Source organism: Astyanax mexicanus, chromosome 20 (genome assembly GCF_023375975.1).
Source record: "Astyanax mexicanus isolate ESR-SI-001 chromosome 20, AstMex3_surface, whole genome shotgun sequence".
Taxonomy (NCBI): domain Eukaryota; kingdom Metazoa; phylum Chordata; class Actinopteri; order Characiformes; family Acestrorhamphidae; genus Astyanax; species Astyanax mexicanus.
Window position 1 is genome coordinate 15,826,441 of NC_064427.1, and position 7,155 is coordinate 15,833,595.

The 7,155-nt window shown below is 37.9% G+C and overlaps 1 long non-coding RNA gene across 1 annotated transcript; it reads right to left on the bottom strand.

Annotated features, from left to right (window-relative positions):
- LOC111191222 (uncharacterized) lies at window positions 1–6,772 on the bottom strand. Its single transcript, XR_007427541.1, has 4 exons — window positions 6,524–6,772; window positions 2,758–2,860; window positions 1,197–1,343; window positions 1–705 (listed from the first exon to the last, which is right to left on the bottom strand). It is a non-coding gene; the product is annotated as an uncharacterized LOC111191222 (long non-coding RNA).
- Window positions 6,773–7,155: the final 383 nt, after the last annotated feature.

The window sequence follows — 7,155 nt, forward strand, 5'->3', positions numbered from 1 at the left end:
TCATTTTAAAATCTTTACTCAAAATTGTCCAAGCACCTTAACTTAAACATGAGCACAGTTACAAAGAAAACAGGGGTACAATATATAGGCTTTCATCTTCACCATAGGCACTTTGTATATCGAAGGGCTTATAATAAACAATCACATCTTTCTCATCACTTTCAAATACTTTGTAGGCATGAAAATGCTCACTGAAATGGTCAACCACCAGGTTGTCCACTAGGAAGTAGATAATACCTCTGAATAATACAACCTTCTGTATTCTGCAAAACACAGGCATTTCGTTTGCAATCTCACTGCAAATGATCAGTCCAACTTTGTACTCTGTCCCACTGATTTTGACCCAGTTAGTAGAATAAGCCTGACAAATGAAACATTTAAACATTTAACCTAGTTGAAAAGCTTTGCCCGAAACTCACGAACTCTTGGAGACTCGTTTGTTGTTGTGATGTCAATGCTGTAGACTGTTGTCTGCACAAATGTGTAGAAATGGACCAGGGAACCATCATAAGAAACATTGAACACATAGTGAGACTTGAAGAGCTCATCAAAGGCACCCAAGGATCTGGTGGCTTGGCAGGGGATCAGCTGCTTGTCCACAACGATGTAGAATGTGTCGACCCTCTTCTGAGCCCGGCCAACAGCAAGGATGTAAGGTTGTTTGCCCTCTCTTCCTCGCAGATGTTCATCAATGCTGCAGCATGACTGAAAAACAGAACATGAACACCATAGGGTTAGTTCTGCTAATTACCCATACTCTTGGTCTGCTGCTTAAAACAGAACTCCGGTGTAAAATGGACTTCAGGTGTAGTAAAACAATTACAAATACTAACCTTTGTTGAATAGCAAACCTTCGTTTGCCCCTTGCATTTCGAAATACAGCATTTTATGCTTTAGAATGGGCACTACGTGGCATATTTTTGCCCTTGCAGAGAAATTGTTTTTTCCACCACTAATGGGAACCGTTTGCAAAATTAATTAGTGGACATGCATGAATTCCACCCGTAACAGATCATTTTTTTAACAGTGATTATTTAAAAAAATATATATACTCAACATTGACCGAGCAAGCTGTGGCCTTGTATAGCAAGAATGGAACATTTACAACCAAATATTAATTTGCGAACTTATGTTTAATGGATGATCTGTCTTTTGCTAATTACACTGACTACAATGGAATTTGCAACAAAGCCTACCTTCATCAGACTCGCCGTCACATACTGTCAGACATAAGTCAGGATTGGCCTCCATCAGTTCAAGAAGGATGTCTTCCTCCACGGCTGTGTTACTTTCATCAAAAATGTACAGTTCGGATGCACTGGGAATCCCAAACTTGTTTTTGACTATAGGAAGAACAACAAGAGCAGGTTCAAAACTAAACATAAGTATACAGACAAACCAATGCAATTTGAACAGTGAAAGCTCCAGTCACAAAATGGCCCATCCTATGAATTGGAAGTTTAAAATATAAAGCCAAAGTTCCAAAGGAAAAAAATAAATACATTCGGAAACGGAACATCGTCAAAATAAACAGCAAGCCCATCTTCAATTCACATTTTCAATGTTTTGTAATTTAGATATAAATACATTCAAACTAAAATAAACTTGCAGCAATCAGTAGGGGTGAGACAAGATCTTGGGGCATGAGACTTATGTTCAGGGTACTAGCAGCGGTGGTCTACTTGAGTGAGCCATCACACACACACACACACACACACACACAGACACACACACAGACACACACACAGACACACACACAGACACACACACAGACACACACACAGACACACACACAGACACACACACAGACACACACACAGACACACACACAGACACACACACAGACACACACACAGACACACACACAGACACACACACAGACACACACACACAAACACACACACAAACACACACACAAACACACACACACACACACACACACACAGGAGTGCACCTTCTGTCATAGGTTGGCAGTTCTGTACATAACTTCTACTATTGGCATTCTGACAGTAGTTCTAAGGTCTGAAGTGAGAAGTTTTGGGTTTATGGTAAAACCGACTGCAGTACTTGCATAATGTTATCTATTTAGTGTATATGGTTAATCATACATGATTTATAATCAGAGAACCAATTGATTGACATCCAGTACAAGATGATTACTTACAAAATTCCCCTGCAGGTTTGCATTTTGGGAGTTTCAGTCAAATAAAATAATTTTAACCATATATTTCGATTTTGAAATTAATATATTATAGTGTAAATCTAATGTCTCGTGAACCCAATATTGTGTCTCGTTTTGTGAGATGAGCGTCTCATCACACCCCTAGAAAGAGGCTTCATGTCTTCTTGTAACGCTGGCAGTGCCATTATCAATTGTGATTTAGAGAATTAAATGCTACTAACAATGATAATAGCATAAACTAAATTTTAATTATTATTAGTGTGAAATATTTTTTTTTTTTTTTTACCTGCTTCAGTCCATACTGTGTGTATGTAGTCAGTTACTGAAGCATTGGTCTTTGTGCAACTGTCAAAAATACTGTTCAGATATATTTCTGAACAAACACAATAGACGATGCCAAAATTATCAAATATTATTGAAGTTATGTCTATTTATTGTAAAATAATTCAATAATGTAATATTTATGAAAGGCCTAGTTATTGATGACATTCCTAGACGAAACTAAACAGGAAAAACAAAACTAGACACAGGAAATTTTGCAATAATTGAAACCTTGTGTTACACAGGCTACTTACCTTCACTGATAAAATCCAAATAGGTGAAATCAGAGGGCAATCAGATATACTTCTTGGTACCATGGTATCTCACCTTCAGCAACATAATGGCATGTCTCAGAACCTACACACAACAGAGAAAATCGAACTTTTAGCCAAATGTTTTTCAGCCAAACAATTTTGGGCTCTGCTTATACCCCCACAACAAGTTGGTCACAATTACAATAAATTGCTTGTGCTCCTTAGCTAACAATTAGACCTATAACCTTATAACGTCACAATCTGCTAAATAATCCGCTGTCTACTGGATATTACTTTAAAAAAATATGTTTTAAGACTACTTTCCAATAAAATAAACATGTACCAATATTGCATTTCACTTACGATTAAATTTACATTTTTATGCAGATTAACCAATTTCAAATCATGGATTTACTCAATCTGACCGAAATAGCTGTTGTAAAAACATTACTGTGTCATGCATTTCTCTTATACGGGTATCTGCAGCATGGAAAAGCTAAATTACAGATTTTAAGACTTTAATACCACTTAGACAAAATTAAGACAACTTTCACAATAATAAAATGGCAAAAGTACACAAAACCTGTCAGTCTATAGTTACACATTTCACTATTAAACTTATGTATGCAAAATCATCTCTAATAAACTGCAACCTCATTATCCTAACTGGACGACCATAAACAAATGCCCCCATATTACCTCCTCAATTATGAGTTTAAGGATGTAGTTAACGTTAACCTCTTAAGCTCCAAGCCTATTTTTACCACTTTCCACCTGAAATTGCATACTCAAATTTGAAGGCTTATCACTCTAATATTAATTAATTCAGAGTCAAATCTATGAATTAATATTACTTAGAAGCCTTTACACAATTGATTTAAGACACTTTTATTCAATTATTCAATTGAACATGTAATCACCAAAATATGGTAAGAAACAGGAACATTTTAGGCGCTTTTCAGATTTTCTATTTTATTTTTTTTATTTTCAGACATATAAAATGAAATATTTATATGGATAAAGTGTTTTGGCAACTCGTTTTGCAGTAATGAGGCTGTTTTTGTGTTGTCTACTCATATACAAACATAAATCCGCACTGTCTCTTTAACACAGCTCTTTCTGCCGAGTGGGAACTCTGAGAGTCAGAGCTCTGTGGCCGAGCAGCCCCCACCCTCCCTTTCAGCTGGCAGAACTCCAAGTATGTATTGCTGCAGACTGGAGCACCTCCAAAGGGGAGGGGCTTACCTCCAAATGGGAAGTCCACAGCTCCAAAGGGGAGGGGCTTACATCCAAGTGGGAAGTCCACCAACAGTATACGGCTCGAGACCTCTCTCACCACGGCTCCGGCGAATGTCATAATAAAAGTCTTCCGTGATTATTATTAATACTTTTATTCTATTACATCAAATTTAATGTTACATAGAATGTACTATCACATTATATTATATTATATTATATTATATTATATTATATTATATAAAAGTCTACATCGTAAGGCAGGGAGACCTCACTCAACACAGCTCCATTTCTCTGCCGAATGCCACAAAAAAGTCCTCCGTGATTAAAAAGCTCATGGATGTCAATAAATATATTAGTCAACAGTTATTGATTATTTATATTTCTTAAATGTCAATATAATAAAATACGTGTAGTGTGTATGTATTTATAATATTATTGGCTATGAATAAACAACTGCCTTTATTATTTAGATCTTTACTATTTTATGATTTGAAATATTCACAGCATGGCAAATGTTTAAATGTTTTAAATAAATAAAATGTGGTTGCAATGTGCACAACATGCTTTTAGACTCTTAGAAAATGCATTTTAAAATAAATAATCATTTAATAAACGAAATAGATGAATTGATTAATCTTTCGGGTTATTTACAAGCACAAAACGTTGTGAAAAACACCCTACTGCGTAACACCAAGCCCCATCAAGCACCATCCTACTTGGAGGTAGGCTCCGCCTGTTTGGAGGTATGTTCCTCCCCTTTGGAGGTGCTCCAGGCTGCAGCTATACCCTTCTCGCAGAACTCGGCACCTGACAGAGCTCATTTGCATACCGTCTTGTCTGTGAGGTTCTGCTGATTCATTAGATATGCGTGGATTCGTGGAGCGACCAATAATCCGTTTTTAATAAAGCCTTAAAGTTGATATTTTTTTCTACCTCAAATTATTTCAAGCAGGATATATGTGAGAATTACTGGTGACTGGATTGATGGTTTTTCTTAAGTTTGGAGGCATTTTGAAGGTAAGAGTGTGGGGGAAGCGCTCGAGGGGGTTTGGTGTGTGTCTCGAGTGTCCTGTGGTAAACACAAAGCGAAACACAAGCAGATTTAAACTCTAAAACAGTGTAACACACTATTTTTGCTCTAATTTAAGAACCGTACATCCTACAGTAAAAATGAGCACAGTTCCGTAATCCGGAGGGGCAGACGGTTCGAATGGCCGCATTCGATCAAATATGGACGTACGAAAAACGCAAATATGAAAATAATATTTCATAACTTTCATAAACTAGGCATATTTCGCCCTAAACGTTTACTTTCTGAAAGGAGATACAGCTAAATAGGCTAGATAACTGAAAAGCAGAAATTCTAAGCTTTAAAATTGCATATTGGGTGTCTATATTAAACCTATAAGTATTCATAAACAGACATTAAATATCATATTTTTCTGGCCCGCCGGCGGGCCAGGGCGTGTTTTTAAGGAGCTTATAATGAGGGTATGCTGGTGTTGTGCCGAATTCAGCAGCTCGACAGGAATAGTACCCCCTCTCGAAAACGCGAACGCACATCTTGTTGGCTTTATCTTTACTTAGAGAATGTAAATACCCAAGATACTGTTCTAAGATACGCTGACTCGTAAGAAATTATAAAAAAATAAACTATTTACCTGCAGCCTCTCCTGGGGCTGCTTCTTCTGGGCGGGGGTGCTAAATTCGGCACAACACCGTCGCCGCGTGCTCAGAGCAAGCATTGAGCTAATACACGCACCTGCAATTAGCTCCCCTCAGAGGCACGACCGGTGCAAATGGTTCCGCTTAGTTTCGTCTGTCGTATATTAAACTTAACTGAATACAACGTGGAAATTTCGAAATACGAAACGCAAAAAAAATTATGTAGTAGTTAGCTAAGCTTCTTGTGGTATTTTAAGACACTTGGGAGAAGAATACAAGACAAATTAAGGCCCTTTTTAAAAACAAAACACCAATTTATTAAAGATGCCTGGCCACCCTACATCCTACAGCATGATGCAAGCTAATATCACCTTAAAATGGTGCCGCAGTCACATAACTCAGGTAACTTACCTACTGCCTCCAGTTACGTTCTCCACAGAGTTAAGCAGAAAGTTCCAGAACTAAGCTGGGTAGCTAGTTAACATAGAACAGCTAACGTTAGCTTACTAGCTAGCTAATAACTCCAGCCTCGCTTTTTCTGCCTCATTTGTTCACTCATAAAGTCACCACATTCTGAATTTAAAGCAAAAATATTATATATATATTATGAGAATTATCAGACGAAAGACAAAAAGAGGGAAAGACATCACAGACTGTGCCTCACGGATTACTGTTAATATTCGCTAGCTCCAGGCTAGCTAGCTAGTTAGTTAGCTAACTTACCTAACGCTAGCATTTGAAGCTAAACACGAATAAAAACTAGTATCTACCAACAATTTCAACTTGTTTACGGTCACTTAACGTTAATACAGTTTTATATCGCGATTGATGGCATGTATAAGTAAATAAATTAGGTTCCTACCTTTCGAACTTGCAGATAGGTCTTCCACCTGCCACACAGGCCTCCGAGAAAATGGGCGCGATAAAACCGGATGTAGGAATAACTCAGGAAAAAGTGTAGGCAGTCAACTCGTTTATGGAGCACCGCCCCCAGAGCTTTTTCAACACTGCTGGTGTTCAAACAACACCAAAATTAACACCCGTCAACACAAAATAATTTACACTGGAAAAGTAACACAATTTCACACTACAGATTTTGCTGTGTAGACAATCACAGTATTGCCAAAGCATTGATTAATTGAAAAAAATACAATTGATCAGTTTTCTTTCTCTCTCTCTCTCTCTCTCTCTCTCTCTCTCTCTCTCTCTCTCTCTCTCTCTCTCTCTCTCTCTCTCTCTCTCTTTCTTTCTCTCTCTCTTTCTCTCTCTCTCTCTCTTTCTCTCTCCTCATATCTGTATCCGCTGTCTCGTGGTGTCTCTGCCCCTGGGGGGCGCTGTAATGTTGTGTGTGATGAGTGTTTGTGTTTCTTGTATCTCTTGCTCTGCTGGCTGACCTTTCCCTGGGTGATGCTACCTGTCTCACGGGCCATTGAGGAACAAGGATTTATGGGTGTGTGTGTGTGTGTGTGGAGGACTGGGCATTATTAGTAGCCA